This window comes from Pongo abelii, chromosome 11, assembly GCF_028885655.2.
Source record: "Pongo abelii isolate AG06213 chromosome 11, NHGRI_mPonAbe1-v2.0_pri, whole genome shotgun sequence".
In the NCBI taxonomy this organism is placed as follows: domain Eukaryota; kingdom Metazoa; phylum Chordata; class Mammalia; order Primates; family Hominidae; genus Pongo; species Pongo abelii.
Window position 1 is genome coordinate 22,572,374 of NC_071996.2, and position 21,583 is coordinate 22,593,956.

The window sequence follows — 21,583 nt, forward strand, 5'->3', positions numbered from 1 at the left end:
TAGTACATATTGTTGGGCCCAGGCAGAGCCTATGACTCTACCATTGTGTCTTCTCAGTTCATAAGCCCAGTGTGCCGTTTTTGTGTTGCTCATGACAAAATCTGTTTAATGTCAACTGGCCACGTCATTTTTTCTTTTCTCTCTTTTTCTCTTTTTGTTTTGGATAGACTGGCTAGAAGTTTATCAATTGATTAATTTTTTCAAATAATTAGTATGTGTTTTATTAATTTTCTCTATTATTTTCCTGTTTTCAATTTCATTGATTTCTGCTTTAATATTTTTATTCTTTTTATCCTCCTGGCAATAGGTTTAACTAACTCTCCCTTCTTCAGTTTTCTAAGGTGAAAGTTTGTAATATTGACTTTAGATCTTCCTTATTTTCTAATATGTGCACTTAGTGCTATAAATTTCCCTCTAGGCACTGACTTTGGTACATAGTACAAATTTTGATAAGTGGTATTTTATTTTCATTTAGTTTAAAATGCTGCTTAAATTTCACCTGAGAGTCTTGACAAATGAGTTATTTTAAAATATGTCATTTAATTTCTAAATAGTTGGGATTTTCCAGCTATTTTTCTCTTATTAACTTCTAGTTTAATTCCTTAATGGTTTGAGAACATACTTTACGTAATTTCCATCATTTTATATTTGTTAACGTGTGTTTCGTAGCCCAAAATGTGGCTTGATGAATGTTGTATGTGAGCTTGAGAAGAATGAGCATTCTGCTGGTTTTGGAGTATTCTATAGATGTCAATTATACCTAGTTGATTTATGGTGTTGTTCATACCATTTATATCCTTACTAATTTTCTGCCTGCTTGATCTGTCTATTACTGGCAGAGGAGTGTTGATGTCTTCAACTATAGTAGTGGATTTGTCTATATTTCCTTTCAGTTCCGCCAGTTTTTGTCTCATGCATTTTTGACATCCTATTGCAAGGTGTATAGAATGTTTGGGGTTTGTCAATGTCTTTTTGGAGAAATAACTTTTTTATTATTATGTAATGCTACTACTCTTTATCTCTAGTAATCTTCCTTATTCTGAAGGCTATTTCATATGAAGCTAGTACAACTACATTAGTTTTCTTTTGATTAGTGTTATCATAGTGTGTGTGTCTCTCTCTCTTTTTCTTTTAAACTGTAGCAAACACAGAAAATTACCCTTTTAACAAATTTCCAAGTTCCCAGCACATTATTGTCAACCACATGCATATTATTGTACAACAGATCCCCAGAACTTTCATACTACTTGACTAAAACTCTACACTCAGAAAAACTTCCCCTTCCCCTCCCCCAGACCCTAGCAACTATCATTCTTCTTTCTATGAGTTTTATTACTTTATAAAGGTGGAGTCATGCAGTGGTGTGTGTGTGTGTGTGTGTGTGTGTGTGTGTCTGTGTGTGTGACTGGCTTATATGACTCAGCATAATATTCTTAGGCCACTCTTTCTTTACATTTAACTTATCAGTCTTCAAAGTAGAAATTTTTTAAATAAACATGCCTTTAAAAAATATTTGTCAAAAATCTCTTTCTGGCTGGGTGCAGTGGCTCACGCCTGTAATCCCAACACTTTGGGAGGCCAAGGCAGCAGATCACTTGAGGGCAGGAGTTCAAGACCAGCCTGGACAATATGATGGAACCAAGTCTCTACTAAAAGTACAAACATTAGCCAGGCATGGTGGCACGTGCCTGTAGTCCCAGCTACTTGGGAGGCTGAGGCAGCATAATCACTTGAACCCGGGAGGTGGAGGATGTAGTGAGGCGAGATCATGCCACTTCACTCCAGCCTGGGAAAAAAAATCTCTCTCTTTTATTTAGCACATTTACACAATTAATATTTAAAAGTTTTTTAATATAGTTGGATTAATATCTAACATATTTGAAACTGTTTGCTATTTGTCGCATTTGTTCTTTGTGAAATTGTTGATAATTATGCTCCAAAGTTAAAATCTCGGTAAATTTATCTTAATGGCTATGGACACTGTCTCTTATTCTTTTTCTTCCCCAGAATAATTTGCTTTCATAACTGAAGATTTGCAAAGCTGTACTTTTTCCTTTCCTGGGAGCTTCATGCTGGTGGGGTGCTTGAATTATTCGATATCTGTGATGTCTATCTGAGTGCCTGTTGATTACCAAGGTAGTAATAATTATTTGTTGAATGAAAGTTGGATGTATGAAGAAATAAATGCTTGAGAATAGAGTGAGAGAAGTTAAAAAAAAAGAGCAGGAAGATGCGAGGCAGCATCTATAACAATAATACTAAGACAAAAAGTGAAACTCTTATTACGTATTCCACACTGTGCTAAGTAGACTGCATGCATTACCATTTAATCATCACGAACACCTTCCTAAAATACATCATTGAGGAATTTAAGTTTTGAAAATGTTAAACAAACTGTACGAGAGCTCACAGTTGTAACTTCTAGTACCAAAACCCCACTCTGAGGTTTTTAGATCTCCAAAGATAAAAATGTATTTCTATCAAAGACGTGCTTCCCTGATGCTAAAATCTTGCTCATGAGACTTTGATTAACCAGACCTCTATTATTAAGCCCATTATTAACTCTCAGTTTAAATGCACAGATTTTGTAAGAAAGCCAGTTAGTAAAGAATGTCCTTCATTTGCTAATGTAGGGATCTGATGTCAAGACAACTGCTACCTCCAAGTTATTAGGAGTTTATTTTAAATTATTCCTTTCCTTCATTTGTCATAAGAAACTTGCTTTACACTGGAGGAGTGACATAAAGCCCAAAAATATATTACTGTACATGAAATTCACACTTCTGATGATATTTGAAAATGTATATATAAATATCGTGCCAGGCGGAAAATATTTCCTCAGACGGCCAAGTAAAATATTTATTTCTAGAAGGGAAGAAGGCAGGCAGGAAGAAGACATACAGCAGCAATAAAAGGTGCCTCCCATGAAAGGCTTCATTGACATCAGCATAAATGCAGCCAGAAACAAAATAAATTTTGTATAGAAATAAGTAGGAGAAATGTGTTAATACATTTATCTGAGAATAGAGAGCTACAGCAATGTGCTGGCATCTTCCTGCCCATCAGCAGATTTTTGACTTTCAGTGGGAAAACATCTGTATGTGTAGCAGTGAGGACCGTAAGAGATAAGTAGCGCCATCGGACCATTCTAATCTTGGGGTCATATCTATGAGGAAAGAGGAAAATACGAATCATGCTCAATGTAAAAACCTTGGAGCTATAAAATCATCTACGCTTGTTTACTGTGGCTTTTTGAGCTTCTCATTTCACTTCTTAGAGTTTCAGTATTTTCATCTGTAAATTGGAGAAAGGAATAATTTCAAGATGGTGGTAAGAGTTAATTGAGGTAACATATGGAAAGACAGGTATTGTAGACATTGGCACATAATTCTCAACCATGTCAAGATATTTTCTTCTCAATAATGGGAGAAAATCATAAAAACAAAAACTGTGTAGTGTTATTGCCAGAACAGGGCATATTCTTAATCTCCCATTCAGCTGCACTATCTTTTTGAGTGGTTATTATGTATCCTGTAATGTTGTGGGAGCAGCCTCCAACATGGCCCAAAGAGCCCCACCTCCCAGTATTCATGCTCTGTGTCCTTGTGTAATCCCCTTCTCTTGAGTATAGACCATACCAAGTGACTCTCATCTAATCAATGAAATACAGCAAACAGGATACAATGCAACTTTTCAATACTAGATTACAAGAGACTCTGATTTACATCTTGTTTTTTCTTTATTGACTTGCTCTCTGGCTTGCTGTAAAGAAAGCCAGCTGCCATGTTGTGAGCTGCTGTGTGGTGAGAACTTAATGGCAATAAATTGAGAAAAGCCTCCAGTCAACAGTCAATGAGAAAATGAGGCTTTCGATCCTAAAGCATGTAGGGAACTGAATCCTGCAAGCTAGGAAGAGAAGCCTTATGAGAATCAAACTCTGGAATAACTGCACCCCCCACCAACACCCTGGCTGCAGCCTTGTGAGAGAACCTGAGCCAAATCAAATCAAGTATACTGTGCCCAGACTCCATTATTATCTCATGTGAGATAATAAATGTGTGTTGTTTTTAAGCCAGTATACTTGGGGTAATTTGGTATGGAGCAAAAGGTAACTAACACAACTCTTCTAGATGCTATAGGGATGCAAGGAAAATTGGAGATACTAATACATTAATAAATGTATGTTAATATCTATTATGATCTAAAATATTGTTAGGGCACAATTCTAGGCAGATATGTTCCTAAACTTCAGGTTGCTAACTGCTTCAGTATATGAGATTAATGAGATATTAATACTCCTAATAGACACAAGGTTGTGAAGATGATAGTAGACAGACACAGGAAACTGCTTATCTTTCCCCATTTTCTTCCTCTTGTCTAGGCCTTCCATATTATTTTGATTTTAGTGTTTGTTTCTGGACTTTTCCTGCTGTTTTCTGCTTTGCTTTTTATATGTTGATGAAAAATCATCAAAGTCGATCATATACCTAAAATCAAGTCAAATAATCAAAATAGCTTTTGACAAAAGCAATACTTTCTCATTCAGCCTACACAGGGAAATTACTTTGATTGTGCATGTGGATGTGTTTAATTCTGATGTCAGCTACCACTATAGCCCTAAATAATATATGTATGTCTCTTGTTCTTAACGGTTAATATTCAAAAGTACCTAGTTTGATGCAACTGGGAATAGAATTATATTTTTAATTTCTTTTTCAAGGAGTGTATTGTTAGTGTATAAAATGCAAAATATTTTTGTGTGTTGATTTTGTATCCTGTACTTTACTGAATTTATTAGTTCTAATAAGTTTTTGGTGGTGCGATTGGAATTTTCAATATTTAATATAATGTCATCTGCAAACAGAGACAATTTTACTTTTTCTTTGCAATTTGGTTGCATTTTATTTCTCTTTCTTGTCTAATTGCTCTGGCTAAGACTTCCAGAAGCCTATTGAATAGAAATTGCCAAAGTGGACATCTTGGTCTTGTTCCTGAATTTAAAGGAAAAATGTTCAGCAGTTCACTTTAGAGTATGATGTTAGCTATGGGCTCTTCATGTATGCCCTTTATTGTGTAGACGTACGTTACTTCTAAATCAAATTGTTGAGCGTTTCTTGTCATGAAAGAGTGTTGACATTTGACAGATGCTCCTCTGCTCCCCTATCACGATGATTATATGTTTTTGGTCCTTCATTCTGTTAATGTAGTACATCACATCAATTGATTTGTGTATGTTAAACCACCCTTGCATCCCAGGAGTAAATCCCTACTTGGTCATGTTTTAATGTGTTCTTAAATTTTATATGTTAGTATTTTGTGGAGATGTTTGCATGTATGTTCATCAGGGATATTGGCTCATAATTTTTTCTGAGCTTGTTTGGCTTTGGTATCAGAATAATGCTGGTCTCCTAAAATCAGTCTGGAAATGTCCTTGCCTTTTCAATTTTTTGGATGATTTTAAGAAGAATTAGTATTAATTATTCTCCGAATGTTTGGTAAAATTCACCAGGAAAACCATTAGATCCTGAGCTTTTGCTTATTGGGATATTTTTGATTGCTGACTAAATTGCCTTACTCATTATTGGCCCATTTAGATTTTCTATTTCTTCATAATTCAATCTTCATAAGCTGCCTGTTTCTAGTAATTTATTCATTTCTTCTAGTTTATCAAACGCATTGGCATACAATTGCTTATAACAGTCTTTATAACCATTTATATTTCTGAGGAATCAGTCATTATGTCTCCTTTCATTTATAGTTTTATTAATGTCAGTTATCTCTCTTTTCACTTATACTGGCTAAATATTTGCAAATTTTGTCTTTGAAAGAAACTATTTATTTTAAATTGTTTTTTATTATATTTTATTTATTTATACTCTATTTTTCATTATTTTCTTTTGCTAACTCTAGGCTTACTTTGTTATTTTTCTAGTGCTTTGAGGTACAATGTTAGGTTGTTTATTTGGGATTTTTTTAAATGCAGCATTTATTGCTATAAATGTCCTTCTTGGATCTGCCTTTGCTGCATCCCATACATTTTCATATGCTGTATTTCCATTTATCTTTCTCTTAAAATTTTATTCTAGTTACAAAACATGGAAACAATATATATTATATGAATAAATAAATGGATACATAAATTGTGGTATATAAATGAGATGGAATATTAGTCATTAAAATGGAATGGAATATGATTGGATATTATTTGCCCATTTGCAACAATATAGGTGAATCTCAAGAGCATTATGCTCCATGAAATATGTCAGAGGAAGACAATATGATCACACTTATATGCAGAATCTAAAATATTAAAGTTACAGAAACAGAGAGTAGAGTGGCCATTGACCAAAACATCATTATGTGGTACATGACTATACAATATTATTTTCTGGCATTATTATACAATACACTAATCCAAGTATTATTCTTCTAGTTGATTTATTGATTACCCTTGTCAGTTAAAATAATATAAACTCACTGTTAACATGGAAAAGGACTAAATTATTTCTTATGAAACAAAAGGGCAGGCTAAGGAAGTTTGCAAAGAATTAGAGTTTCACCAACAAGCAACAAACTACACCAGCATATTCATCTTTTATTTTAGAACCTGATAAAACAGCTGTTCTAAAGAATTCATTTTACATCATTTACTTGATTATTTATTTGTTTTTTTTCATAGTTTTTCCACTTATTTGTCTATTTCTAAACAATAAAATGTAGTTATACATGCTTTTAAACTCCATTTAATATTGTATTCTTTGTATCTTGCTTTTTTATCATTTTGATGAGCTCCATCCATGTTATTGCAAGTAGATTTGGTTAATACATTTGTTCACTATGTTATTTCTTTGTATGCACACTGCACAATTTATTTATTATTTTCTTAAAAGTCATTCGGATGAGTTGTTTCAAGCTGTGGAAACAATGCTTTTATGAACATTTTAATGTATGTATTGGTGTGCAGGCTTGTGCGTTGAGATATTACCTAGCAATTAAATTGTTGAGTTATTGAGCAATTATATATTCAATCATATTATTTAATGTCAACCTATGGTCCACAATGGTGAATCAATTTGTACTTCCACCAGAAGTTCTTGGGAATTGCCGTTCTCATACATCCTCTTCAATAATTTGAAATTATCAGTATTTATTTTATTTTCTTGTTTAAAAAATACATTTTGCCAATCTATATGTAGTGAAGTTTCCTTGCAGTATTAATTTTAGGTTCTTTAATTTTTAGAAACTCTGAATACATTTTTAATATAGTTATTGTCTACATTAAGGGAGTTATAGAGGAAGTTTCTCATTTAGTAAATGCCTACTAGTGCTTTTTAAAGTATTTTTTCTATGTAAACTCCCCCTCTTATTTCTGATTTTTTCATAAACTAATGCTTGCTTTTAATGTAGTCAAAATTATCAGTTGTTTTCTTTAGTTGTTTCTGAACCTTGTTTCTGAACCTTGCTTAAATATATCCTTCTTCAGCCCAAAATCATACAGAGATTCTTCATGATTTCTTGAAAAGTTTATAATTACCCCTTTTAGAGTTGAGTCCATAACCCACCTGAAGTTGATTTTTGAGCATATTAAGGAGAAGGCATCCAATTTCATTTTATTAATAAATAGAGATACTTAATTTCCCCATTACTACTTACTGAAAAAAAAAGAAGCCTCTTTCTATCCACTGCTGTAGATTGCCACTTCTGCCTTGTGTGTATTTTTCTGTTTACACTCTCCAGTCTGTTCAGCTGGTTTATTTATTTATTCTATTGCCAATATCACTTTCTCTTAATCACTATGGCTTTATTATAGATATTAATGTTTGGTAGATAATTCTTTCATTTTGTTATTGTATAAGAATGTCTGTTTTGTTCTCTATATTTCTATATACATTTGTAGAATCTGCTCTACAAATATGCATACTCACGTAAATAAAACAAAACCAAAAAAAAAAAACCTACTGCTTTCTAACAGAATTACACTGAGTTGATTATCATGTAGAGATAGCTGACTTCTATTCAGTAATGATTTATGCAATCCATCAAACATTGTGTGTCTTTCATTTAGGTGATATTTAATATTTAATATTCACTATCTCTCATGTTCCCTCGAGTAGTATTGCTACTTTTAATGAACAATCTTATTGGGTACTTGAAAATTTTAAGCTACTGTTGGTGATTACACATATAAAAATGTAAACACACATATTATGTATATTTGACAATTAATTATCAAACTTATACAGGCTAGTATACAGCTGTAGAGCAATGTTTAATTATATACTTTGATTTCTACCAATCAAATCTGCTAAACTTCTATTAATTTTAAGAATGTAATCCTTATTTATTTGGACTTACTCCATACTCCAAATCACATTTCCTGTGAAAATGACAATTTCTTCTTTATTAACTATTATCCACCTACCCGCCCCAGCTTTCTTCACTTTCTTGCTGTAGTGTTCAATTTGAGTCCTCCAGAACAATATGGTGTTAAACAATAGTGGTGTGGTGGTGTTACATATTTATATGCATGTATAGTTTTTCTTTGGAAATTCTATTTGTACCTATATTGGATACTTTTTGCCTGGATTATGTGTGTGTGTGTGTGTGTGTGTGTGTGTATGTGTGTGTGTTTCAATATACTATTAATATAATAATTTGAGAATATATGCATAGTTTAAGTTTTCAGATCACGTACATATATGTATGGAACACATACATATTCTCCAGTTATTTTAAACACTTTTATTTAAGTATTTTATTTTTATTTTTCCTATTTCTAACCTTTAAATCCTTTACTATGTCCACAAGTTCATGCTCTCTTTTTGAATCATTATTTTTGTCTTCTCTGTGATAATTTTTCCCTTTACTAGTCTCCTATACTCTTTTTCTTTAATTCCAATTTCTCCTTTGGTTTTATTATCTCTTCTCTTTGTTCCTTTATTTATCCTTTGTAATCCTTCAGAAAGATCATGGCTTCATTGAAGGTTTTGTGTTTGTAGAATTTCTTCTTCATGGGCTTTCATCTATTGGTTAGTTTGCTGTTTCCACATTTTATTTCATGTATCTTTGTATTGATATTTTAATAAATTATTTTATAAGGCTTGTCTATTTATCGGTTGGATTTTTCTTAGTTAGCTATTTGCAGTAGCTTCAGGGTCCTGAAAGGCCTGGTCACACATGCAGCTTCCACAAACCGTAAGGGTGTCTCTCTACAGCCGCAGAAACAGACTACGTCTTGCCTACATAGCTCCACTGTGAGACTGCTGGGCAGCTGCACAATGTCCTGGGATGTTTCATCCACAGTCCTGTGCTTACCAGTGTAGCCATGGTTACTGCAAATAAGGGGCGCAGCCAACCTACCTCAAGGCAGCTTCCACCCTCAGCATGTGTATTTTTGATGAAACCGAGAACTGCTGCTTACTGCTAAGCCCTCGACATTCTCTGAATGGTTTTTCTATTCTTCCCCTTCCTTCAACCTTCCCTGTGTGACTTCTGTTTGAGTTTAATGTAATTATGTGCAACTCTAGTTCTAGCTATTTTAGGCATGAATTACAGATTCAGTATTTCAATGTGAGCCCCACCTTTAGGATGTTAGTGGTGGGCTGGGTAACAACAGGGTTCTCTTAGCTTTTTCTGTTTCTCTCTCCTTGTGGTTTCTGCCCACTTCTTGCTTTTACAGAACTTTTAACTCTAGGACTATCCATTGATAATAAAAGATCTTGTATTTTTTATTCTATCTTTCTAATCAAGTATTATCAATTCATCCATTTATTACCTTGTTTGCTTGTTTGTTTGTTTTCAAGTTCCAAGAAGGAGAAAGCATATTAAAAAGATGATGTTGCTTTCATGTGTCTACCACAGGGTGTGATATTTACAACAAAAACAACAAAACCTGTACTTCATATGTATTTGTTCCTGGTATTTTAGCATTCCTATATGTCATTTATGGAACAATATTTTTTTCAAGTAATTTTAAACATTACATTGTGTGTCCTCACAAGTGGCTTTATTTGTGTCACCAAATCTTGTCAATGTTAGAAGTATTTGGTGCATTTTCATGTCATATTTTGGTTACCTCCTTGCCCTCTGCTTTTTCTCTTTTCTCTGTTTTGCTTTGGCCAAAAGATTCACTTTTTTGAAACTTCATTGTATTTTCTTGGAAGAGGAATGGGTGATGGGTTGACAGATGGATTGCAATAAATTGTTGAACTAGAAGATGTTCTCTAGGCCAGGCACTGTGGCTCACGCCACCCAGCACTTTGAGAGGCTGAGGTGGGTGGATCACTTGAGGTCAGGAGTTCGAGACCAGCCTGGCTAAAATGGTGAAACCCCATCTCTACTAAAAATACAAAAATTAGTCAGGCGTGTGGTGGTGCATGCCTGTAATCCCAGCTACTTGGGAGGCTGAGGCAGCAGAATTGCTTGAACTTGAGAGGTGGAGGTTGTAATGAGCCCAGATGGCACCACTACACTCCAGCCTGGATGACAGAGTGAGACTCCATCTCAAAACAAAACAAAATAAAACAAAAAGAAAATGTTTTCTAAAGCCCTCCTCATCCTTAGACTCATGAGTCTATCTAGGTTGGTCATCTTATCACTGTAATTAGACTGAAAATACCTGAATTTTAATAATTGTGTGTTATATTTCTATATTTTAAATATCTCACAACATTGGGTGCAAAATAATTGAGTAAATATTTCATGCATTTGCTAATGTTCAAATTGCTCACATTAGGACAATTAAGTAAGTATACTAATATTATACGGAAGTATCAATACAGAAAGCAGCTCTTGTTTGTTTATCAGTGTGGATCATTTTCTGGGCTGGTGGCAGAACAAAATTTTTGTGAAACATTTAGTGGTACTATTCAAACTTTTAAGAATGAGGATATTACTATCTAAGGGAAAATATATCTCTAAATAGATGGAATACTTCTCATTTTTCATTTTATCTGCCAGTTAGTTTCACAGTTCTTCACATTTAAGTGAATTTCTTTCAATCATCTAAATAAAGTCTTGAATAGATGTGAATGCTAAGCTGATAACTGCATATAGCTTCCATTAGCACTTCAAAATGTGTCAGCCTGATATATATATATATATATATATATATATTTTTTTTTTTTTTTCCAGAATACTTTCTTAGTGCTAGGCTGAAAACTCTGGGCTAGCTGAAAACTATGTGCTAGGCTGAAAACTATGAGGAGGAAGATGGTGTGGTCTGGGGATTTCTTTTCTCTTGTAAATCTATAGAATTGAGTGGCATTTTGATAATCCATTTCATTATTATTTAAATATTTTGAAACAGTTTCTTACTATTGTTTAGAGTGTGCAACTGTAATAAAAAATGAAGGGCAAATCACCATGTATTAAGGCCATACCATCTGCCAAGACCTTATCATAACTAATCACATTTCAGTTGAGAAATGTGAGATTTAATATCCTCAGATATGATTTATTTAATCTGTCTATTCATGATTCAAATACTAGTTTTACCAAAGTTATTTAAAAAAATTTTAATTTTGATTTTTGTTTACTATAATAGTAAAATAATATTGGTACAGAATATAATAGTAAATGTAATCACATTCAACCATTATCCTATGCCCCTAGATAATGACTATTAATATTTTGATGTTTACATGCCACACATAGGATAGTTACCTAGTGTACACTATATATATGTAAGTTTCTATCTTATATTTAGAATAATGTCACCAGCATTATTTTATGCAAAACAGTCTCATCAATATGCTGCAATGACATCACTCTATAGTCTGTCCTAACTTTTTGTTAGGAGCTGGTATCTAGTTCTAACTTGAAATATTAATATAACTTAGCCTCTATATTTATAACATGGAGCTGAGGAGAATAACCTAAGATATTTCCTGTTTGGGTTAATTCTAAATTGTACAGATGAATCTATTATAAAATCAATCCCTCCACTTGAGTGAGCTAGACAGTGCATGAATCTGAGTATGAAGCCATAGGAGAAAATCCAGAGGAGAAAATGAATATTCATAGCAATAAATCCTGAAAAACATTTTCTAACCAATATTTAACCATTTGCAGTTTAAGAAAATGTTGAGTCTAGAAATTGAATGTCTTTTTTATTATATGCCTGAGCTTTTATCTTAAATAATCATGATGATAATCATATTAAGGTTTGTATATAGTATGTGTTTATTGTAGGAGAATGAAACATAAAAGCTTTGAAATAATTTTGGGGCTGGAGATGATTAAATTTTTCTCTTACCTTCTGTGCTTTTCTCAGAAGGCTCTGTAGTACATTTTCATTTGCTTCTAATAAGATATTAACATTATTTGATAATTGCCTGCCATTTTTTATTCTTCTTGAAATTTTAAATTTTAAAAATGATGTAGTATATGAAAAAGAAGTGTTAGGAAATACAGTAATCCCCCCTTATTCATGGTTTTGCTTTTCATTATTTCACTTACTCATGGTCAACTGTGGTCCAAAAATATTAAATAGAAAATTATGGGAATAAGCCATTCATAAGTTTTAAATTCTGCTTTATTCTGAGCAGCATGATGAAATCTCATGCCTTCCTGCTTTGTCATGCCTGGGACATGAGTCATCCCTTTGGCCAGTTCATCCATGCTGTAGACATACCCCTTCCCCATTAGTCACTTAGTAGCTGTCTTGGATATCAAATGGAAACATTTTAGTACTGTGCAGAAACTTTTCTAGCTCAATGTAATCCCATTTGTCTATTTTTGCTTTTGTTTCCTATGCTTTTGAGGTCTTACAGAAAATAGTATTTGCCCAAACCAATGTTCTATAGGGTTTCCTCAATGTTTTTATTTTTTCTAGCAGTTTGATAGTTTTAGACTTAAATTTAAGATGTTAATCTATTTTGAGTTGATTTTTATATATAATGTAAAATGGGGATCCAGTTTCATTCTTCTGCTTATGGATAGCCAGTTTCGCCAGCACCATTTTTTAAAGAGACTGTCCTTTCCCCAAAGGAACAACTAATAAAGTGAAGAGACAACCTACAGAATGGGAGAAGATATTTGCAAATTATCCATGTGATAAGGAATTAATAACCAGAATGTATACAGGACTCAAACAACTCAACAGAAAAAAAAAACAAATAACTTGATTAAAAATTTGCAAAAGACCTGAATAAACATTTCTCAAAAGAAGACATACAAATGGCCAATGCTCAACATTGCTAATCATCAGGGAAACACAAATAAAAATCAGAATGAAATATCATCTCATCCAAGTTAGAAAGGCAAAAACAGACAAAAAATAAAACAGACAAAAAATAAATGATTGTGATGATGCGGAGAAAGGGGAATGCCCCTAAGATGTTAATGAAAATGTAAAGTACTGTCGCCATTATGGAAAATAGTATAGCATTTCCTCAAAAAGCTGCAAATGGAGCGAACATATAATCCATCAATTCCACTACTGGATATATACCCAAAAGAATGGAACTCAGTATCAAACAAATGTCTGCACCCCCATGTTTATTGCAGGACTATTCACAATAGCTAAGATATGGAATCAACATAAGCATCCATCAATGAATGAGTGGATAATGAAAACGTGGTATATATACACAATGGAATATTCAGCAACAATAAGAATGAAATCTTGCGATTTGCAGCACCATGAATAGAGATGAAGGTTATTATGTTAACTGAAATAAGCCAGGCACAGAAAGATAAACATCACATGTTCTCACTCACATGTGGGAGCAAAAAAACAGGATCTAATGGTGGTAGAGGGTTGAATGATGGTTACCATAGTCTGTGAAGGGAAGCAGGGAGCAGGGTATGATGGGAAGTTGGGTAAAGTATACAAACATACAGTAAAAGGACTAAGTTCTAGTATTTGATATTATAGTAGATAGATTACAGTTAAAATAATTTATAGTATATTTCAAAATAGCTAGAAGGGAGGAATTGTAATGCTCCCAAAACAAAGATAAATGTTTGAGGTGCTGGATGTCCTGTTTACACTTATTTGATCATTGTGCTTTGTATACAGGTATCAAAATATCACATACATGCCCAAAATATGTACAACTATGACATATCAACCAAAAATACAAAATTAAAAAAACATAGTAAACCCACATATAGGGTTTAGTTTTATTCAGTTTCAGACATGCACTGGGAGCCATGAGTTATCCCTCTCAGATTAGAGATAACTCCTGTACTTAGCAAAGAATTACTATCAATGTACCTATTCATTGAGCCTGGTACACAGTTACCTTAGTTTATCCCTGGGCTCTATCATTCAGCTAGGTTGAAGTGTCTACAATTTATATTCCTGTCAACCCTGAAAAAAGATCGTTAGCAGTCACAGTAGCTCTCAGAGGCCAGTACCCTCAAGACCAGACTCTGTCATTCCCACTTGATCCCAAATTGTCTACTGTCATGCCTCTAGAGGAAGGATTGTCATCTCTACATCTTTTGGACAGTGATCTCTGCCTTGAGTTCTCTGGATTTGCTGTCATCCTGACCCTCCCTGGAGAGTTTTGCAGTGCACCTGGAGTTCTCACTTCCCTGACCTCTGTGTCTTCCCTCGTCTCAGTGGAGGCCCCTCTATTAATATCTAGTTTTCTGGAATCTAGTCTTGTACCAGCCACCATCATAAAAGATTTGGGAAAAAATATTATGACTCCCCCACTGGCATTGATACATATTAGCAATCCAAACAAATTTTCTTTTCCTTATTTTTTTTTGGCTGGCAGCTGACGAGATGCTTTCTTTCCTTCTGCAGTAACATGTAAGGGCACCTGAAATCATACAGCCACAACTCATTGCCTTGTGCAGATTATAACATCGTGGCTTGCCAAGTATAATTCTCCCAGCTACAATTTGCCAGCTGAAATGCATCTATTAATCCCCTTCCTGATTAATTATAACTTTTAGCTGGACCCTGACATCCCTATGGAACTTTGATTCGGTACTATAAAACTCATTTTTTTTTTGAGACTGAGTCTTGCTCTGTTGCCCAGGCTGGAGTGCAGTGGCGCAATCTGGGCTCACTGCAAGCTCCGTCTCCCGGGTTCACGCCATTCTCCTGCCTCAGCCTCCCAGGTAGCTTGGACTACAGGCACCCACCACCGTGCCCAGCTAATTTTTTGTATTTTTAGTAGAGATGGGGTTTCACCATGTTAGCCAGGATAGTCTCAATCTCCTGACCTTGTGATCTGCCTGCCTCAGCCTCCCAAAGTGTTGGGATTACAGGCTTGAGCCACTGCGCCTGGCCACTATAGAACTCTTTTAACATACCTCATAATGAAGATCTCTTATTTTTTCTCAAAGTGACCTTTAATATCTCACCATCATGACCTCCATGACAAGGTGACAGTGGAGAAGGGGGGTCACTCTGGATCCACTCTATTGCCCCACAGAGCCTGATAAACTCTTCTTCAACATCCTCCCCCACCCAGCCTAGCCCAGGGGAAACACAAAGGGAACATCACATATCATCTTGCCTGGACACATTTGTAATAATAAAAATTGTCAGTAACATTCTCTGGACACTTGAGAGTAGGAGCTTCCAAGAAGGTGCCTCATCTCTGAGATTGGAGGGTTTTTTTCTTTTTCTTTTTTTTTTCTTATCTGGTGCCATGAGCCTTGAGAACACTGTATCTTGTCCCTGAAGCATTTCAACCACATGCCAGCTTTGCTTCAGAAAAATTGGATTGAGCTGACTCCACATAGTTTTTTCCACTTTGAGGCTTGAGGATTAAAAGTGGGTGTTGGCGTTCTGAAAGAAAGTGATCATTATACATGTCCGAAGACACACGTGTGTGCATATACATTTCAGGTGTTGCTGTTAATCTTGATATCTTGGCCCTTTTCTAAATTCAATAATTGCATTCTGCCAAGCCAAGTTCCTCATACACTTTTAATTGAGGATTTATCCTTCCTTCCCCTTTTAAAATCTACTCCAGAGTTTATTCATGTCACACAGGCACAGTAGTTTGCACCTGTAGTCCCAGCTACTCGGAAGGCTGAGGCTGGAGGATTGTTTCAGCACATGAGTTCAAAGCCAGCCTGTGCAACACAGTGAGAGTCCATCTCTTGAAAACACTTAAAAAGCAAGGCTGACATTACAGATCTGCTCCAAGGAATCCCCAAAAATGACTGGTGAGAAAGTCAACATTCTAAGATACCGTCCTTTCTTAAGCGATTGGATTGGGGCTTTGAGGAAATCAATTATTCAGCAAAGTTCATCTAAGTGATATTTGCCTATTGATATCTGATGTTTATTATACCAAAAAGAATCAAAGAATTTAGAGAACAAAATAAGAGCATCTTTAACAGGAAGGAAAATTTGATTACTTGCATATAACGTAGAGTAACACCAGAAGGACCAGCCCCATAATATAAGTGCACAGCTGAAAAGCAAAACCTTCCAGCCAGATGCATTTCACAGGTCACATTTCCCTGGACAAATGAAAGCTGTCCATTTGCGTCTGTCACATGCTCATTGAGGTCTAATAATCATAAAGCTGTAGTAGATCTTGTAATAATACACTCTTTCCCTTGTGCTAATGTTTGCTTCAGGGGTTTGGATTACCTGGAGACTGGCTAGATTAGCTTCATACTTGCCTTCCTTCCTACTTTGCTTCCACTATAAATTCTTTCTTAATAGTGATGATGTTTATAATAAGAATAATGATAATAACAATAATAATTAAACCAGTTTTGCAGTTATTATATTCCAGGATCTAAGCTAGAAATACTAAATATATTATTTTATTTGAATTACACAGAATCTGTCTTCAATACTCTCTGTTGTCCTGACTGTATAGTTAGTTAAACTGAGGTTGCAAAGGATAAGTAACTTGTTCAAGGTCACAGAATTTCTAGGTGATAGATCAAGGTTCTAGAATATATCTTTTTGATCCCCAAACCTGTGCTCGTAATTACTATGCTTCTTGATTTTCTTGCATAGCTAGAAATATGGTTAGATCTTAGCATGATTAAACAGAGAAACAAACACAAAACCGAACCAAAACAGTGCATTATCTGTCCATGGTGGACTGGAGAGTTTGCATTGGGTTAAAGTGCTTGGTTTAAACTATTATAGGGCCTTTTTGAAAAGTATCTTATTTTAAAACTATAAAAATTAGGTGTATTCATTTTTATTATTTATAAAACACCAGTATCTATGTGATCATTTTTATGGTTCCTCGACATTCTTTAACTAGAAATTAGTCTTATGATAATCCTTTGGGACAATTAATTGTAATCGGGAGTTGTAACTCATATCTAATGTTAAATAAATAGGATGGAAAGGCATGCAGATTGATCGCCTTAGGAGGTGTGACAAGTTTCCTACTTCCCCCGTCTTGAAGCAGAGAGTTACAGAACATCTACCACTTAGTGTATCTTACATTTCATTGACCTTTGCAATAAATTAATACAATGGGTATTGAACTATCCATTAAGAAGAGTTTTTTTAATTCATTATCTTCATGTGTTGTCAGGAGCTGCCACAGAATATAACTGAAGAAGTGGTACAGCCATCTAAAAAGCTCAGCTTTTTAAGTCTCTAACAGAGACAATGGCCCAGTTTTGCTATTTGCAGTAAGCTACGCCACATTCTTGGCTGTAGCCAATAGAAAGACCGTAGCCTTTGCAGGCAGAAAATCACGGTACCAACAAAGAACAGGATCAAGATGAACATTGTGGAAAACTGGCTTTCTGATGAGGACCCTCTCCATTAGGCCATACCTGCCTTCTCAGAAAGACCTGATGCTTTTCTAAAGGAGCTTCTCAATGCCACCAGTGATATGTAGTCAGGTTTCCATATCCATGGGTTCTACGTCCATGGATTCAATCAACCATAGAGGGAACATATTCTAAATAAAACTAAAAAGGATGTTTGCATCTGAGGTGAGCATGGACAGACTTCTTTTCCTTGCCATTATTGCTTTAATACAACTACTATTTACATGGCATTCACATTATACAAGTATTATAAGCAATCTCTCTTTATGTGTGGAGAAAGTGCATAGGTTATATGCAAATACAATGCCGTTTTATATGAGAGAATTCAGCATTCATAGATTTTGGTATCTGTGTGGGTCCTGGAACCAATTACCTATGGATGCTGACGGATGACTGTAGTTGACTACAGTCAGCCAGTTAAAACAGGTCTTTCTTACAACCCTGCTTTGTATTAGGTTTTGGGTTAATGACACACACCAACCATGAAAATGTGTAACTCTTGTCCTTCATAGACAGAAAACCTGGGATTCTAAAAGATTATATGACCCATCCAAAGTCACACAGCACAGGCTGCACCTCTTATGTCACCTTATCTCTATCTAACCACAAAGTAACATCAACAAATTGATATTATTTTACTTCGCAATGTGAGAAAGTAATGTTGGTCAAAAATTGCATGTCTTAAAATTATACACACGATTACACATGCACATAACCTCATTTAAACATGTAGCATATGGGTGAGGGAAATATCATTATTGTAACTCTATGGATGCAGAAAAATCACACCTCCTGAAGGAACCACCTAGCTTATACGCGTCAGCAGAAGATGTGAGCCAAGTGTTGCTGATTTGCAAAGCCTGTATTCACTCTACTGAATTCCCAAGGGAAGTCACTTCATGAATGCTGTTTTATTGTCTTTATGAAATGGTCTTCATTGTCTTCAGTGAACAATGTTCCACTGAACATATTGATAATTCACAATGGCAGAATTTCTGAAATAACAACATGAAGTTACTTTTCTATTAAATTGTTGCCCTAGAAGATAAACTAAAAAAGGAAGCTTAGTGCAATTGTTAAACTTATTTCTATAATTTCAGAGTAAGAATGAGATTTAATTGTTCATCAAGAAGGATTCCTGGTAGAATAATTTCCTAATATTTCACATCAATATCTGGGGTTTCAATCTCTCTCAACTTGGCAAGGATTGTCAGCAACTGCTTTGGGTAAAAAAGAAAAAATGAGATGATTTTTCAACTTTACATAGTATTCATTCTGAAAAATTTTATGTATTTCCTAAGGCTGCATCAGAAGGTGCAGCAAGATTCAAATGCTGAGAATGAATGGCGTGTGCTGACATCAGTTCTTTCAGATATGGAAACACACAGGGCAAGAAGACATTGCCACACACCATTTGCAGTTTTTACTTTATTGAGAACTCTGCCTTTGGCTGTGAGGGACTCTACAAATATTTACTGAGCAGCATTTCTATGTCAGACACTTGATAAATGTTGTGAAACAAATGAAGAGGATGCAGTCTGGTCCCAAAGGCATTTATATCACATGGAACATCAGCTTTCTACATATTCATCCCAGGCCAGGAGGAGAGTCTATCCACGCACAGAGGCACATGGGGCTTACCAGGCTCTGCCTAGAGGAACGAGGTTTCTCCACTATGTCCAGACACAGCACAGGTCCTCAAGGAACAGGTTTAATTTTTCAGCAGTGATAAAGACTATTAAATTTATCAAGCCAAGGAGGCCTCCATTTATAAATTTCTAACTCCATGGAACTCATTGCTCCTGGGAATGCTTCCTAGAAATTTTTTCTCTTAAAATATGACTGTAAAGGGTTGTAGGAAACACTGGCTTTCAGGGCATGAGTTTGAGTTCCAGCTGTGCTGCTATTTATATGTTGTGTAATCATGAACTAACAAAACTCTCTGAAACTTGGGGTTCTCATCTGAACAATGTATAGGTATTACTCACCTCACAAAATTATTATGAGAACATAAAGAAACAAAGTATATCATAATGTCTATGCAGAGGGCAGGATCACTAGTTAATAATTTCTTTCACAAAAGGCTTCTAAATGAGTGACAGTAACCTGCAGAATATTTTATCTCTTTCCAAATCGAGATACTATGGTTAATAAAACATGAGCTTTTCTGGAGCTTTATATTTACCCATGTTAAATCCAGATATATTCAGTAAAAGCTAATTTTCCCCCGTTTTTAAGTGAAAATAAATGTGCTTGTCATATTTACCCATTGATCTTGGTCCAAAATACAACCCATTATTGATTTTATCAGGCATCCCATCAAATACCTAAAAATAGTTTCAAATTTCGTCACTTGCATACCCCATCTTACAACATCTTTCTTTATTCCTAAGATAAGTAAACATCTGTCCAACTTCCTGGAATCTGGAATTAAACTTCCTATTCACATATTAAGTCATTCATTTTATGTTTGTGGTGTTCACGTTTCTCCAGACGGAACATCATTTTTCCACGTTGAAATAGAAAACTAAATGTGAATGTTTTTAAGAGAAAATAAAAATGGCTTGCATTCAGACTAAAAAGTGAATTATTGCTATTAGATTCTTAGGTCCAAAGGAATGCTTTTCATAAGGATCAGAGAATGGGGGTGTTTGTGCACTGTGAGAAAGTTGAATGCAGGTGAGCTTCTGATCACAAAGATGCTAAGAATGACATAAGAAATAGCTGGAGCCTAAGCTGCCTCTTAAAAGAAACTTAGCTAAACTGAGAGTTTCACCAAAGGCTGGTTTTGCTCATCAGGGGTTTGAAAATGAGCATCTCATCTGTATCTGAAAAGCATGAAACAGAAATTGAAACAATTTCAACACTGAAAAGTCCCTGAGAGGTCACCTTGTTGAGTGAGCTTCAATTTCAGCTGATAATCTGAACCACTTGGGAATCTTTTAAGAATGCCTACTCCTGAGTCCCACCATAAACCACCATAAACTTTGCCCAAGAATATTTATATATCAATCATGATTGTCACTTCCAAACTGTTGAAACCAACCCAGGCTAACGTTAGCAAAAGGGAGTATATTGAAAGGATAATGGGAAGTTCTTAGATCTTGAGAAATGCTGAAGAAGCAAACTTCAGAAGCTCACAGTGACACAGAGCAGAGAGGACCACAGTGAATGCACTTCACAGCCAACCACTGCTCCTGAGTCCCCAGTGCCCGCAAATGGTAGCCATAGCTGCTGCTGAAGGCCCTGGAAAGTTCATGAATTTTCTCCTGCCTGCTTCTTTGTGCCAATAATTCAAGATTCAGGAATTAGGTGGATGCAGCCGGTTTGTGGCTGAGACGACTAGATCCTGTGCCCATGCCCTAACAGCAAGAGAAGCTTATAAAAAAAGTGGTTATCTGTCCTCTGAGGCTATAGAAAGAGGTTGGGTCTTACAGTAGAATTTTGTAATGGATTTAGGTTTAAATATAAAGATCTCAAGTTACCTCACATAATAAGCCTGAATGTAGGATCCAGGTTTAGTGCAGCAATTGTCTCTCATTCATTCTGTTCCACTCACCCTTTCAGCTTGTCACCTACCTCCTGCTCCCAATATAATTGTGATGCTTCAAGCAATGTCTTCCCACCCAATATCAATTTCAAGGCAAGGAGAGAAGATGTCAGTGGGTTCTCTCCTCACAGTTTCCATTTTGTTCTGAGATGGAAATATGTCTCAGAATCCATTCATCTCACATCTCATTGCCACAGTTGATTTATATGCCATTTCCTAGTTCAATTACTGGCCATCAGCAATGAAATTACTGTAGCAACAATAGATCTGTAGTGTTTTTGCCTGCCTTCCCTGAGACAGAGT